Below are 17,120 nucleotides of genomic sequence, written 5' to 3'. Positions count from 1 at the left end.
ATTTGGTTTGAGCAATCATTCCTCTCACTAAAAACTTGCAGAAAGTTCTTGCGAGAACCCTGCGCAAATAAGTTTGGGAGAACAAACTCAGTGCTTATTAGTTGTGAGACAATTGTGTACTGGTAATTATCCCCTCCCTTTCTCTTCGTTTTTCTATCCTATCTTTTATTTGGCAACCATGGCTGCGAAAGGAGAAGCCTGGTACGCCCAGCAGAAGAGGGACGCTCTTGCTGGGATATGCACGTATCATGGCTTGAACCCCCACAGCAAGACCAAGACTCAAATGGTCGCTGAACTGGTGCAACTCGAAGCAGACCAAGCCAGGCCACAGAGCCCAGAGGCCGCAGAAGCCAGCACAAGCGAACATGGTGCTGCAGCAGAGGTCCAACCACTGAATACGGGCCCTACTGGCAACCAAGCGGGCGCAGACCTCCTCCTGCAGCTGGCTCTGCAACAATGCTCCGCAGATGACCTGGACCGACGTCTGCAGCTGATCCAGCAATACCAAGAGAGAGCCGAGCGAGAGGCCCAGGCCCAGCGAGCCGAGCGAGAGGCCCAAGTGCAGCGGGAGTACCAGCTGCAGATGGCCCAACTGCAAATGCAGGGGTCGTCCCAAAGCCATGAGCCCAGCAGCGCTCAGACACCAAAGCCCCGGCCCGACCACTTTCCGGTTATGGAAAAGGATGGGGACTTGGACACTTTTCTGCGGGCCTTTGAGAAAGCCTGCAGGCAGTACCAGCTACCTACACAAGAATGGGCACGATACCTGACACCAGGGCTGAGAGGCAAAGCTCTGGAGGCGTTTGCTGCCCTCCCTCAAGAACAAGATGGTGACTATTAGGCCATCAAGCAGGCTCTGATAGCCAAGTACCAGCTTACACCCGAGGTGTACCGTAAAAAGTTTCGGACCCTCCAACGTGGCCCACACGACAGTTACAGTGATGTGGTGCATGGACTGGGGACCCACTTTGACCAGTGGACCCAAGGACTGTCAGTGACCACCTTTGCACAGCTGCGAGACCTGATGATCAAAGACCAGTTCTTCCATCTTTGCCCAGCTGAGGTGCGACAGTTCGTGATGGACAGAGAACCCAAAAACGTGACGAAAGCCGCGCAGATTGCCGATGCCTATGAGGCCAACCGTAGATCGGAAGTGCGGAAGCCAGTCACCACCAGCTGGAGAGGGGGTAAGCCTGCAGCCAACGCCAATACCTCTGCCAGCCAACACACCAGAGGTCCTGTCCCCGTGGCCAACAGCACCAGACCTACCACCGAACTTCGCCAGTGTTACCACTGTAGGCAGCCTGGTCATATCAGTACCTTCTGTCCAACCAAGCAGAAGAACCTCCCAGCCAAGGCCCCAGGGCCGAATGCAGCAGTTCTTTTGGTGGGTGGTGTGGTTGGGAGGGTGTGTGACAACGTACAGCCCGTCACTGTGGGAGGTCGTGTTGCTACAGGCCTCAAAGACACTGGGGCTGAACGAACCCTCATCCGACCCGAACTGGCGGCCCCTGAAGAAATCATTCCGGGGAAAACCCTAACTGTCACTGGGATTGGGGGCATCAGCTGTCCCTTACCGATGGCCCGGGTTTATATTGATTGGGGTGCCGGGAGCGGGGTGAAGGAAGTGGGTCTGTCTGATAATTTGCCCACTGATGTTTTGTTGGGGACTGATTTGGGGAGGTTGGTGGCACACTTCGTCATTGATACCCCTCCCCAATCTACTAATGAGGGTAACGTTAACCCTGACAATGATGATGATGATGAGGGGAAATCGCATGTGTTACCTGACCATGCTTTATCTTGTAATGATGCATCTGTTAACCATTTTTTCCCTAGGATCGATGGTGAAAATGTTGTACCTGTGCCAACTGACTCTGATAATGATGTTTCTGTGCAAGTTGATGTGTCCATAGGTACAGGAGTGCTCAGCCACGTCGCTCTGCGGAGTGAGACGGCTGAGGAACCCCTAGCAGGGGCAAGTGTCGGTGCTACAAGAAATGGGGAGATACATGGGAACCGTGAGGAAGGTGATGCCATGCAATTGACCAGTGCCACCGAGGAAGGTAACTGGCCCATAAGTAGCAATGCTCCTGAGGTAATGGGGGTGGATGGGAAGGCAGAACCCGTAGCAGCGTCGGCTGATGGGTCTGTAGAAACCCCCGGGGAGACAGCCTACGTAGCTGCTGTCACCCGCAGTCAGAGTGCCCGGAACGCAGATACCTGTTTGCCTTCCGGACCCTCCTCAGTCATCAGTATGACTGAACCAGAGGTGGACCCAGAGCAGGTCCCAGAGAGTTCCCGTGGGGAAGGGACCCTGACATCGCTTCTGGCTTCCCCTAGCCAGGAGTTTCAGGCCGCTCTGCACACAGATGCGAGCCTAGAGAGTTTGAGACAACTCGCCGGGACGCGCTTCTCCGAGACTGATAAGGAGAAGGTGTTCTGGGAAGGAGAAGGTTGTACCGGGAGACAGTACCCGGAGAATCACAAAAGGAGTGGTTGAGGGAAAGACAGCTGGTCGTCCCGCAGCAATTCCGGGGTGAGTTGTTGCGGATTGCCCATGAGATCCCGCTAGCTGGACACTTGGGGATCAGCAAAACTAAGGCCCGGCTGTCTCAACACTTCTATTGGCCTAAGATGGGGACAGATGTGTCAAACTACTGCCGCTCCTGTGTCACCTGTCAAAGAGTGGGGAAGGCGGGGCCTGCTCTTAAGGCTCCCCTGATCCCTTTGCCAGTGATAGAGGAGCCTTTCCAGAGGATTGCGGTGGACATTGTGGGCCCGCTGGCCGTCTCCAGCAGCTCTGGAAAGCGATATATTCTTACTGTGGTAGACTACGCTACCCGGTACCCAGAGGCAGTAGCTCTGTCGTCAACTAGGGCAGATAAGGTGGCGGATGCCCTGTTGGCCATCTTTTCACGTGTAGGATTTCCCAGGGAAATGCTTACTGATCAAGGGACCCAATTTATGTCTCACCTAATGGAGGCTCTCTGTAAGAAAATGCAGGTGAAGCACCTGGTATCGAGTGCGTATCACCCACAGACCAATGGCTTGTGTGAACGCTTCAATGGTACCCTCAAACAGATGCTACGCATGCTGGTTGAGACTCAAGGGCGCGACTGGGAGCGATACCTCCCACACCTGCTGTTCGCTTACCGAGAGGTTCCGCAGGCCTCGACGGGGTTCTCCCCCTTCGAGCTCCTGTACGGCAGGCGAGTCCGGGGACCCCTTGGGTTGGTAAGAGAATCCTGGGAAGAGGAGCCGAACCCTTCTGAAGTGTCCATAGTGGAGTATGTCATGCGCTTCCGTGACAAGATGCAGACCTTGAAGCAGTTGGTGCATGACAACATGACGCAGGCTCAGGCTGATCAGAAGCACTGGTACGACCAGAACGCCCGGGAGCGGACCTACCACGTGGGTCAAAAGGTGTGGGTGCTGGTCCCCGTACCAACGGATAAGCTTCAGGCAGCCTGGGAGGACCCGTACGTCGTCCACCAACAGCTCAACCCGGTCACCTACGTGGTCACGCTTGACCACGCTCGGGGTAGGCGAAAGGCCTTTCACGTCAACATGATGAAGGCTCATCACGAACGTGAACCTTTCGTCCTACCGGTCTGCAGCTTACCCGAGGATGGGGAGGAGGACACCCTCCTGGACATGCTGGCCCAAGCCAAGGCCCGTGGGTCCATTGAGGACGTGGAGGTAAGCGCCTCGCTAGATGAACCACAGCGGTTGCAGTTGCAAACCACACTGGAACCCTTCCGGGTCGTGTTCTCCAACTGGACTGGAAGGACTGAGTTAGCCGTCCATGAGGTGGACACCGGGAATCACGCCCCACTACGGCGAACACCCTATCAAATCTCTGACCAGGTGCAGCAGATTATGCGCCAGGAGATTGACGAGATGTTACAGCTGGGGGTGATTCGACGGTCAAAGAGCGCGTGGGCCTCACCTGTAGTTCTTGTGCCAAAGAAGGACCGGACCACCCGGTTCTGCGTGGACTACAGGGGGCTCAACGCCATTACAGCCTCTGACGCGCACCCAATGCCGCGTATCGAGGAGCTGCTTGAGAAGTTAGCTGGCGCAAAATACCTGACAATAATGGATCTGAGTCGCGGATACTGGCAGATTCCCCTGAGCCCCGAGGCGCAGGAGAAGTCCGCCTTTATCACACCCTTTGGACTGTACGAGTCCACGGTCATGCCCTTTGGCATGAAGAATGCCCCTGCCACTTTCCAGCGGATGGTCAATCTCCTGCTTCAGGGACTGGAGAAGTATGCCGTAGCGTACTTGGATGACATTGCCATCTTCAGTCCCTCCTGGGATGAACACCTGCAGCATCTCGAGGAGGTGCTCAGGCGAATTCACCGAGCTGGACTGACTATCAAGCCGGGAAAGTGCCAGATGGGCATGAGGGAGGTCTACTACCTGGGGCACCGGGTAGGCGGAGGCACCCTGAAACCGGAGCCTGAGAAAGTGGGCGCGATCGTGAACTGGCCCACTCCTGGGACCAAGAAACAGGTGATGTCCTTCCTGGGCACTGCAGGGTACTATAGGCGCTTTGTCCAGCACTATAGTAGCCTGGCAAAACCTTTGACGGACCTCACCAGGAAGAAGCTACCCCACATCGTCAACTGGACAGATGGCTGTGAGGGGGCCTTCCAGGCGTTGAAAACAGCACTGTGCAACGCCCCTGTGTTGAAAGCAGTCGACAGCAGTCGACCATTCTTGGTACAGACCGACGCCAGCGAGTTTGGCCTTGGTGCTGTGCTCAGCCAGGTTGACTCGGAGGACCAAGAGCACCCCGTGTTGTACCTGAGCCGGAAACTTTTGCCGAGGGAAGTGGCCTACTCCACCATCGAGGAGTGCCTGGCCATAGTCTGGGCCCTGCAGCGCTTGCAGCCCTACTTGTACGGTCGCACCTTCACTGTGGTGACCGACCACGACCCTCTGCGCTGGCTAAGCACCATGTGTGGAACCAATGGCAGGTTGCTACGCTGGAGCCTTGCCCTTCAGCAATTTGACTTCACCATTAAACACAAAGCGGGCAAAGAGCATGGGAATGCAGATGGACTCTCCCGCCAGGGTGAACCCACGGAGGTGCGCATGGAGGCATACTGAGAGGTTCTGCCGCCGTTGCGCACGCTAAAAGGGGGAGGTGTCACGATATGGTATGAAATATCATAAGTTAGTTTTCTTGCTAGCCTGCGGGGGCTAAACCCCCCCTCTCTCTGGTTCTCTTTGCTTCCCTGTGAGTTTCTGAATCTAAGGCAGAAGGGGGTTTTATGGCCGTGCCATAAATTCCAGGCTCTGAAGAAAGTTACTCGCCCCCTCCCAACTGCTCTAGCTGGAACTGTTAGAGAAGATTCCGGAATCATGGAAGTCCTTTGTTCCATTTTTGTAAGATATTAGGCAGACGATGTAAGATAGGAAAATGGTAGATATATCTTCTTATTCTCTGTTATGACCCCAATGGCGAGGGTCTCAGAGATATCAGCAAGTCTGCGAAGTACAAAAATCCAGCTCATAGGGCAGTGGTAACTGGGTTGACCATATATCTACTCCTAACGCCAACACTAGAAGTAGCCGGGGAACATGCCTACGTTGGTCGCTAGATGTCTCGCGCCAGCCGGAGGACTAACTACCCCTAGAAGAGGAAAACAAAGACCTCTCTTGCCTCCAGAGAATAGACCCCAAAAGTAGGATACAAGCCCCCCACAAATAATAACGGTGAGGTAAGAGGAAATGACAAACACAGAGATGAACTAGGTTTAGCAAAGAGAGGCCCGCTTACTAATAGCAGAATGTAGTAAGATAACTAATATGGTCAACAAAAACCCTAACAAAAATCCACACTGGAGATTCAAGAACCCCCGAACCGTCTAACGGCCCGGGGGGAGAACTCCAGCCTCCCTAGAGCTTCCAGCAAGGAAAGGATACAGATTATGAACAAGCTGGACAAAAATGCAAACAAAAACAAATAGCAAAAAGCAAGAAAGCGGACTTAGCTTAATCAAGCAGGAACCAGGATCAGTAGACCAGAGCACTAAAGATTAGCTCTGATATCAACGTTGCCAGGCATTGAACTGAAGGTCCAGGGAGCTTATATAGCAACACCCCTGACCTAACGACCCAGGTGAGCATACAAGGGATGATAGACATGCCCAGAGTAAAATCACTAGTAGCCACTAGAGGGAGCCAAAAGGTAAATTCACAACAGTACCCCCCCCTTAGTGAGGGGTCACCGAACCCTCACCAAGACCACCAGGGCGATCAGGATGAGCGGCGTGAAAGGCACGAACTAAATCGGCCGCATGCACATCAGAGGCGACCACCCAGGAATTATCCTCCTGACCATAGCCCTTCCACTTGACCAGGTACTGAAGCCTCCGCCTGGAGAGACGAGAATCTAAGATCTTCTCCACCACGTACTCCAACTCGCCCTCAACCAACACCGGAGCAGGAGGCTCAGCAGACGGAACCACAGGCACAACGTACCGCCGCAACAAGGACCTATGAAATACGTTGTGAATGGCAAACGACACCGGAAGATCCAGGCGAAAGGACACAGGATTAAGGATCTCCAATATCCTGTAAGGACCAATGAATCGAGGCTTAAATTTGGGAGAGGAGACCTTCATAGGAACAAATCGAGAAGACAGCCATACCAAATCCCCAACACGAAGTCGGGGACCCACACCGCGGCGGCGGTTGGCAAAACGCTGAGCCTTCTCCTGTGACAACTTCAAGTTGTCCACCACATGATTCCAGATCCGCTGCAACCTATCCACCACAGAATCCACTCCAGGACAGTCAGAAGGCTCCACATGTCCCGAGGAAAAACGAGGATGGAAACCGGAGTTGCAGAAAAATGGCGAAACCAAGGTGGCAGAACTAGCCCGATTATTAAGGGCAAATTCAGCCAACGGCAAGAAGGTCACCCAATCATCCTGATCAGAAGAGACAAAACACCTCAAATACGCCTCCAGACTCTGATTAGTTCGTTCCGTTTGTCCGTTAGTCTGTGGATGAAAAGCGGAGGAAAACGACAAATCAATGCCCATCCTACCACAAAAGGATCGCCAGAACCTGGAAACAAACTGGGATCCTCTGTCCGACACAATATTCTCAGGAATGCCGTGTGTTGTGATTTTGCTTTTTGCTCCCTCTAGTGGTCATTAGTGATTTGACTCTGGAGCGTCTGTCTTTTCCTATATCCTCACCTGGGCCGTTAGTTCAGGGGCGTTGCTATATAAGCTCCCTGGACCTTCAGTTCAATGCCTGGCATCGTTGAAATCAGAGCTAATCTGTTGTGCTCTTGTCCTCTGATCCTGGTTCCTGTTTTTCAAGCTAAGTCTGCTTCTTTGCTTTTTGCTTTTGTTTTGTTTGGTATTTTTGTCCAGCTTGTTCCTATCTGTATCCTGACCTTTGCTGGAAGCTCTAGGGGGCTGGTGTTCTCCCCCCGGAACGTTAGACGGTTCGGGGGTTCTTGAATCTCCAGCGTGGATTTTTATAGGGTTTTTGTTGACCAGATAAGTTATCTTGCTTTATTCTGCTATTAGTAAGCTGGCCTCTCTTTGCTGAACCTGGTTCATTTCTGTGTTTGTCATTTCCTCTTACCTCACCGTTATTATTTGTGGGGGGCTTGTATCTTGCTTTGGGGTCCCTTTCTCTGGAGGCAAGAGAGGTCTTTGTTTTCTTCTCCTAGGGGTAGTTAGATTCTCCGGCTGGCGCGAGTCATCTAGCGATCACCGTAGGCATGATCCCCGGCTACTTCTAGTGTTGGCGTTAGGAGTAGCTATTTGGTCAACCCAGTTACCACAGCCCTATGAGCTGGATTTTTTGTATCTTGCAGACTTACACGTTCCTCTGAGACCCTGTCCACTGGGGTCATAACAGTTCAGGAATCGGAATCTTGGGTTCAGACCTAGGATTTCTGGTAACATAATCTTGTATACCCTGCACACGAGCGGCAAGCTGGTCCACACTTGTAATCAAGGTCTGGACATTCATGTCTGCAGCAAGCTTAAGCCACTCTGAGGTAAAGGGGAAAAGAAAAAAAAAAATGAGAGTAAAATTCATAGACGCCGGAATGGCTTGTGCTACTACTGTGGTGATTCTACACATGTTATCTCAGCATGCTCTAAACGTATATCTAAGGTTGTTAGTCCTGTCACCGTTGGTAATTTGCATCCTAAGTTTATTCTGTCTGTAACTTTGATTTGCTCACTGTCATCTTATCCTGTCATGGCGTTTGTAGATTCAGGTGCTGCCCTGAGTCTTATGGATCTCTCATTTGCTAAGCGCTGTGGTTTTATTCTTGAACCATTAGAAAATCCTATCCCTCTTAGGGGTATTGATGCTACGCCATTGGCAGAAAATAAGCCGCAGTATTGGACACAGGTTACCATGTGCATGACTCCTGAACACCGCGAGGTGATACGTTTTCTCGTTCTACATAAAATGCATGATTTGGTTGTTTTGGGGCTGCCATGGTTACAGACCCATAATCCAGTCCTTGACTGGAAGGCTATGTCAGTGTCTAGTTGGGGCTGTTGTGGTATTCATGAGGATTCCCTGCCTGTGTCTATTGCTTCTTCTACGCCTTCGGAAGTTCCGGAGTACTTGTCTGATTATCAGGATGTCTTTAGCGAGTCCAGGTCCAGTGCATTGCCTCCTCATAGGGAATGTGACTGTGCAATAGATTTGATTCCAGGCAGTAAGTTTCCTAAGGGAAGACTGTTTAATCTGTCGATACCTGAACATACCGCTATGCGTTCATATATCAAGGAGTCTCTGGAGAAAGGACACATCCGTCCGTCTTCTTCCCCTCTTGGTGCGGGATTCTTTTTTGTGGCTAAAAAGGACGGATCTTTGAGGCCTTGTATTGACTATCGGCTTTTAAATAAGATCACTGTCAAATTTCAGTATCCTTTGCCGCTGTTGTCTGACTTGTTTGCCCGGATTAAAGGTGCCAAGTGGTTTACCAAGATAGACCTTCGTGGTGCGTACAACCTTGTGCGCATTAAGCAAGGGGATGAATGGAAAACCGCATTCAATACGCCCGAAGGTCATTTTGAGTACTTGGTGATGCCTTTTGGGCTCTCTAATGCCCCTTCAGTTTTTCAGTCCTTTATGCATGACATTTTCCGGAACTATCTGGATAAATTTCTGATCGTTTATCTGGATGATATTCTGTTTTTTTCTGATAATTGGGACTCGCATGTGGAGCAGGTCAGGATGGTCTTTAAAATTTTGCGTGAAAATTCTTTGTTTGTCAAGGGCTCAAAGTGTCTTTTTGGTGTACAGAAGGTTCCCTTTTTGGGGTTCATTTTTTCCCCTTCTGCTGTGGAGATGGACCCAGTCAAGGTCCGAGCTATTCTTGATTGGACTCAGCCCTCGTCAGTTAAGAGTCTTCAGAAGTTCTTGGGTTTCGCTAACTTCTACCGTCGTTTTATCGCTAACTTTTCTAGCATTGTGAAACCTTTGACGGATATGACCAAGAAGGGCTCCGATGTGGTTAATTGGGCTCCTGCTGCCGTGGAGGCTTTCCAGGAGTTGAAACGTCGGTTTACTTCGGCGCCTGTTTTGTGCCAGCCTGATGTCTCGCTTCCCTTTCAGGTTGAGGTGGATGCTTCAGAGATTGGAGCAGGGGCCGTTTTGTCGCAGAGAGGCCCTGGTTGCTCTGTTATGAGACCTTGCGCCTTTTTCTCTAGGAAGTTTTCGCCTGCGGAGCGAAATTATGATGTGGGCAATCGGGAGTTGTTGGCCATGAAATGGGCATTTGAGGAGTGGCGTCATTGGCTCGAGGGTGCTAAGCATCGTGTGGTGGTCTTGACTGATCACAAAAATCTGATTTATCTCGAGTCTGCTAAACGCCTGAATCCTAGACAGGCCCGCTGGTCATTGTTTTTCTCCCGTTTTGACTTTGTTGTCTCGTATTTACCAGGTTCAAAGAATGTGAAGGCCGATGCTCTTTCCAGGAGCTTTGTGCCTGATGCTCCTGGAGTCGCTGAACCTGTTGGTATTCTTAAGGATGGTATTATCTTGTCAGCTATTTCTCCAGATCTGCGACGTGTGTTGCAGAGATTTCAGGCTGATAGGCCTGATTCTTGTCCACCTGACAGACTGTTTGTGCCTGATAAGTGGACCAGCAGAGTCATTTCCGAGGTTCATTCCTCGGTGTTGGCAGGTCACCCAGGAATTTTTGGCACCAGAGATCTGGTGGCCAGATCCTTTTGGTGGCCTTCCTTGTCTAGGGATGTGCGGTCATTTGTACAGTCCTGTGGGACTTGTGCTCGAGCTAAGCCTTGCTGTTCTCGTGCCAGCGGGTTGCTCTTGCCCTTGCCTGTCCCTAAGAGACCTTGGACACATATCTCCATGGATTTCATTTCTGATCTTCCGGTGTCTCAGGGCATGTCTGTTATCTGGGTGATATGTGATCGCTTCTCCAAGATGGTCCATTTGGTTCCTTTGCCTAAACTGCCTTCCTCTTCCGATCTGGTTCCTGTGTTTTTCCAGAACGTGGTTCGTTTGCACGGCATCCCTGAGAATATTGTGTCAGACAGAGGATCCCAGTTCGTTTCCAGATTCTGGCGATCCTTTTGTAGTAGGATGGGCATTGACTTGTCGTTTTCGTCTGCTTTCCATCCTCAGACTAATGGACAGACGGAGCGAACTAATCAGACTTTGGAGGCTTATTTGAGGTGTTTTGTCTCTGCTGATCAGGACGATTGGGTGACCTTCTTGCCGTTAGCTGAGTTTGCCCTTAATAATCGGGCTAGTTCCGCCACCTTGGTTTCGCCGTTTTTCTGCAACTCTGGTTTCCACCCTCGTTTTTCTTCGGGTCATGTGGAACCTTCTGACTGCCCTGGGGTGGATTCTGTGGTGGATAGGTTGCAGCGGATCTGGAATCTCGTGGTGGACAACTTGAAGTTGTCACAGGAAAGGGCTCAGCGCTTTGCCAACCGCCGCCGCGGTGTGGGTCCCCGACTACGTGTTGGGGATTTGGTGTGGCTTTCTTCCCGCTTTGTTCCTATGAAGGTTTCCTCTCCCAAATTTAAACCTCGTTTTATTGGTCCTTACAAGATATTGGAAATTCTTAATCCTGTGTCCTTTCGCCTGGATCTTCCTGTGTCGTTTGCTATCCACAACGTGTTTCATAGGTCCTTGTTGCGGCGGTACGTTGTGCCTGTGGTTCCTTCTGCTGAGCCTCCTGCTCCGGTGTTGGTTGAGGGCGAGTTGGAGTACGTGGTGGAGAAGATCTTGGATTCTCGTCTCTCCAGGCGGAGGCTTCAGTACCTGGTCAAGTGGAAGGGCTATGGTCAGGAAGATAATTCCTGGGTGGTCGCCTCTGATGTTCATGCGGCCGATTTAGTTCGTGCCTTTCACGCCGCTCATCCTGATCGCCCTGGTGGTCGTGGTGAGGGTTCGGTGACCCCTCACTAAGGGGGGGGTACTGTTGTGATTTTGCTTTTTGCTCCCTCTAGTGGTCATTAGTGATTTGACTCTGGAGCGTCTGTCTTTTCCTATATCCTCACCTGGGCCGTTAGTTCAGGGGCGTTGCTATATAAGCTCCCTGGACCTTCAGTTCAATGCCTGGCATCGTTGAAATCAGAGCTAATCTGTTGTGCTCTTGTCCTCTGATCCTGGTTCCTGTTTTTCAAGCTAAGTCTGCTTCTTTGCTTTTGTTTTGTTTGGTATTTTTGTCCAGCTTGTTCCTATCTGTATCCTGACCTTTGCTGGAAGCTCTAGGGGGCTGGTGTTCTCCCCCCGGACCGTTAGACGGTTCGGGGGTTCTTGAATCTCCAGCGTGGATTTTTATAGGGTTTTTGTTGACCAGATAAGTTATCTTGCTTTATTCTGCTATTAGTAAGCTGGCCTCTCTTTGCTGAACCTGGTTCATTTCTGTGTTTGTCATTTCCTCTTACCTCACCGTTATTATTTGTGGGGGGCTTGTATCTTGCTTTGGGGTCCCTTTCTCTGGAGGCAAGAGAGGTCTTTGTTTTCTTCTCCTAGGGGTAGTTAGATTCTCCAGCTGGCGCGAGTCATCTAGCGATCACCGTAGGCATGATCCCCGGCTACTTCTAGTGTTGGCGTTAGGAGTAGCTATTTGGTCAACCCAGTTACCACAGCCCTATGAGCTGGGTTTTTTGTATCTTGCAGACTTACACGTTCCTCTGAGACCCTGTCCACTGGGGTCATAACAGCCGTGTAAACGAACCACGTTCTGGAAGAACACAGGAACCAGATCAGAAGAGGAAGGCAGCTTAGGCAAAGGAACCAGATGGACCATCTTGGAGAAACGATCACATATCACCCAGATGACAGACATGCCCTTAGACACCGGAAGATCCGAAATGAAATCCATAGAGATGTGTGTCCAAGGTCTCTTCGGGACAGGCAAGGGCAAGAGCAACCCGCTGGCACGAGAACAGCAAGGCTTAGCTCGAGCACAAGTACCACAGGACTGAACAAATGACCGCACATCCCTTGACAAGGAAGGCCACCAAAAGGACCTGGCCACCAGATCTCTGGTGCCAAAAATTCCCGGGTGCCCTGCCAACACTGAGGAATGAACCTCGGAAATGACTCTGCTGGTCCATTTAGCAGGCACAAACAATCTGTCAGGTGGACAAGAGTCAGGCCTACCAGCCTGAAATCTCTGCAACACACGTCGCAGATCTGGAGAAATAGCTGACAAGATAACTCCTTCCTTAAGAATACCCTCAGGTTCAGCGACTCCAGGAGCATCAGGCACAAAGCTCCTAGACAGAGCATCGGCCTTCACATTCTTAGAACCAGGTAAATACGAGACCACAAAGTCAAAACGGGAGAAAAACAATGACCAGCGGGCCTGTCTAGGATTCAGGCGTTTAGCAGACTCGAGATACATCAAATTTTTGTGATCAGTCAAGACCACCACACGATGCTTAGCACCCTCGAGCCAATGACGCCACTCCTCAAATGCCCACTTCATGGCCAACAACTCCCGATTGCCCACATCATAATTTCGCTCTGCCGGCGAAAACTTCCTAGAGAAAAAGGCACAAGGTCTCATAGTAGAGCAACCAAGGCCTCTCTGCGACAAAACGGCCCCTGCCCCAATCTCCGAAGCATCCACCTCAACCTGAAAGGGAAGTGAGACGTCAGGCTGGCACAAAACAGGCGCCGAAGTAAACCGGCGTTTCAACTCCTGGAAAGCCTCCACGACAGCAGGAGCCCAGTTAGCTACATCAGAGCCTTTCTTGGTCATATCCGTCAGCGGTTTAACAACGCTAGAGAAATTTGCGATAAAACGACGGTAGAAGTTAGCAAAACCCAAGAACTTCTGAAGACTCTTAACTGACGAGGGTTGAGTCCAATCATGAATAGCTCGGACCTTGACTGGATCCATCTCCACAGCAGAAGGGGAAAAAATGAACCCCAAAAAGGGAACCTTCTGTACACCAAAGAGACACTTTGAGCCTTTTACAAACAAAGAATTTTCACGCAGAATCTCAAAAACCATCCTGACCTGCTCCACATGCGAGTCCCAATCATCAGAAAAAAACAGAATATCATCCAGATAAACAATCAAAAATTTATCCAGATACTTCCGGAAAATGTCATGCATGAAGGACTGAAAAACTGAAGGTGCATTAGAGAGCCCAAATGGCATCACCAAGTACTCAAAATGACCTTCGGGCGTATTGAATGCGGTTTTCCATTCATCGCCCTGCCTAATGCGCACAAGGTTGTACGCACCACGAAGGTCTATCTTGGTGAACCACTTGGCACCTTTAATCCGGGCAAACAAATCTGACAACAGCGGCAAAGGATACTGAAATTTGACAGTGATCTTATTTAAAAGCCGATAGTCAATACAAGGCCTCAAAGATCCGTCCTTTTTGGCCACAAAAAAGAATCCCGCACCAAGAGGGGAAGAAGAAGGATGGATATGCCCCTTCTCAAGAGACTCCTTGATATATGAACGCATAGCGGTATGTTCAGGTACCGACAGATTAAACAGTCTCCCCTTAGGAAACTTACTGCCAGGAATCAAATCTATTGCACAGTCACATTCCCTATGAGGAGGCAGTGCACTGGACTCAGACTCACTGAAGACATCCTAATAATCAGACAAATACGCCGGAACTTCCGAAGGCGTAGAAGAAGCAATAGACAAGGGCAGGGAATCTCCATGAATTCCATGGCAGCCCCAACTTGACACTGACATAGCCTTCCAGTCCAAGACTGGATTATGGGTCTGTAACCATGGCAAACCCAAAACAACCAAATCATGCATTTTATGCAGAACAAGAAAACGTATTACCTCCCGATGTTCGGGAGTCATGCACATGGTAACCTGTGTCCAAAACTGCGGTTTATTTTGTGCCAATGGCGTAGAGTCAATACCCCTAAGAGGGATAGGATTTTCTAATGGCTCAAGCACAAATCCGCAGCGCTTGGCAAATGACAGATCCATAAGGCTCAGGGCAGCACCTGAGTCCACAAACGCCATGACAGGATACGATGACAGTGAGCAAATCAAAGTTACAGACAGAATAAATTTAGGTTGTAAATTACCAATGGCGACCGGACTAACAACCTTAGTAAGACGTTTAGAGCATGCTGAGATAACATGTGTAGAATCACCACAGTAGTAACACAAGCCATTCTGGCGTCTATGAATTTTCCGCTCATTTCTAGTCAGGATTCTATCACATTGCATTAAATCAGGTGCCTGTTCAGACAACACCATGAGGGAATTTGCGGTTTTGCGCTCCCGCAACCGCCGGTCGATTTGAATAGCCAGGGCCATAGAATCATTCAGACCTGTGGGAATGGGAAAACCCACCATCACATTCTTAATGGCTTCAGAAAGGCCATTTCTAAAATTTGCAGCCAATGCACACTCGTTCCACTGGGTCAGCACGGACCATTTCCGAAATTTTTGGCAATACACTTCAGCCTCGTCCTGGCCCTGAGACATCGCCAGCAAGGCTTTTTCTGCCTGAATCTCAAGATTGGGTTCCTCATAAAGCAAACCGAGCGCCAGAAAAAACGCATCAATGTCAGCCAATGCCGGATCTCCTGGCGCCAGCGAGAAGGCCCAATCCTGAGGGTCGCCCCGTAAAAAAGAAATAACAATTTTTACTTGCTGAGCGGAGTCTCCAGATGAACAGGGTCTCAGGGACAAAAACAATTTACAATTATTCCTGAAATTTCTAAATTTAAATCGGTCTCCGGAAAACGGTTCAGGAATCGGTATCTTAGGTTCTGACATAGGATTTCTGATAACATAATCTTGTATGCCCTGCACACGAGCAGCAAGCTGGTCCACACTTGTAATCAAGGTCTGGACATTCATGTCTGCAGCAAACACAAGCCACTCAGAGTTAAAGGGGAAAAGAAAAAAAAATGACAGAGAGAAAAAAAAACTCAGAACTTTCTTTCTTATAATCCCGCTTCTGCAATGCATTGAACATTTAATACTGGCCTGGCAAACTGTTATGACCCCAATGGCGAGGGTCTCAGAGATATCAGCAAGTCTGCGAAGTACAAAAATCCAGCTCATAGGGCAGTGGTAACTGGGTTGACCATATATCTACTCCTAACGCCAACACTAGAAGTAGCCGGGGAACATGCCTACGTTGGTCGCTAGATGTCTCGCGCCAGCCGGAGGACTAACTACCCCTAGAAGAGGAAAACTAAGACCTCTCTTGCCTCCAGAGAATAGACCCCAAAAGTAGGATACAAGCCCCCCACAAATAATAACGGTGAGGTAAGAGGAAATGACAAACACAGAGATGAACTAGGTTTAGCAAAGAGAGGTCCGCTTACTAATAGCAGAATGTAGTAAGATAACTAATATGGTCAACAAAAACCCTAACAAAAATCCACACTGGAGATTCAAGAACCCCCGAACCGTCTAACGGCCCGGGGGGAGAACTCCAGCCTCCCTAGAGCTTCCAGCAAGGAAAGGATACAGATTATGAACAAGCTGGACAAAAATGCAAACAAAAACAAATAGCAAAAAGCAAGAAAGCGGACTTAGCTTAATCAAGCAGGAACCAGGATCAGTAGACCAGAGCACTAAAGATTAGCTCTGATATCAACGTTGCCAGGCATTGAACTGAAGGTCCAGGGAGCTTATATAGCAACACCCCTGACCTAACGACCCAGGTGAGCATACAAGGGATGATAGACATGCCCAGAGTAAAATCACTAGTAGCCACTAGAGGGAGCCAAAAGGTAAATTCACAACAATTCTCCATCGGTGGATCTACGCATCACTCTAAACACGGGCGTCTAACTCCATCGGGTGAAGAAGTAGGGATTGCTCTGTAAATAATAGGACATATTTGATCTCATTAGAAAGCCCACGGTAATCTGAGATGAATGCTGGGTTTGTTACAACTATGATATGTGCAGTAGCGGAATTACAAGTCTTAGAAAGATTTAGCTTATACTTAGTCAGAATGTAGAGAGAGGAGGGTCTGGATAAGCCAGCCTTTCTGTGATGTCACTAGCTGCAGGTTTTAAGTTTGTGGCAGGATCCCCAGCTCAGTCTTCTTGTGATTTCCTGAGAGCCCTGAGCACGTCCAATGAGCTGGGATGTATGGTTGCCTGCAATGCAATGATCTGAGAAATGTGAGTGTTATCTTTTCTTCATTTAATCCTTTTATTTTCATAATTACCTTGTACATATTTGCAATTGTCTCATTTGTAACATCTTTGTAAAATATTTTGATAAAGCACTGCCTACATTTTGTGGGGTATATTATTTCATGCCAGTTCTTCCTCCCTGCTCTAAAAACGTACCCTGTCTCTTGAAGGGAAATTACGCTACTGTGTTGGGTTAGCTTCGGACCCATTTAATCGAAGCTGGTGGCAGTGGTACCGTACTGTGCAGGCCTTTGGGTGTCACTGTAGTGACTGCGGCTTGATAATTATTGTTCCTGCCTGAGCGGGAGTAGTTTATCGCGTCGCTGCAGCATGCCCAACAGCCCGTACATAGCAAGCAGCCTTTCTGGCGACTAATTACCCTAGTTGCAGTACCTGATCTGACCTGACAGAAAAGGGGGGCGCCAGAGAGCTGCAAGGTTTAAGTGGAACTGTAAGCGGGATATACACAA

The sequence above is a fragment of the Ranitomeya variabilis genome, chromosome 2 (genome assembly GCF_051348905.1).
Source record: "Ranitomeya variabilis isolate aRanVar5 chromosome 2, aRanVar5.hap1, whole genome shotgun sequence".
Classification (NCBI taxonomy): domain Eukaryota; kingdom Metazoa; phylum Chordata; class Amphibia; order Anura; family Dendrobatidae; genus Ranitomeya; species Ranitomeya variabilis.
This window is presented reverse-complemented; position numbering follows the sequence as displayed.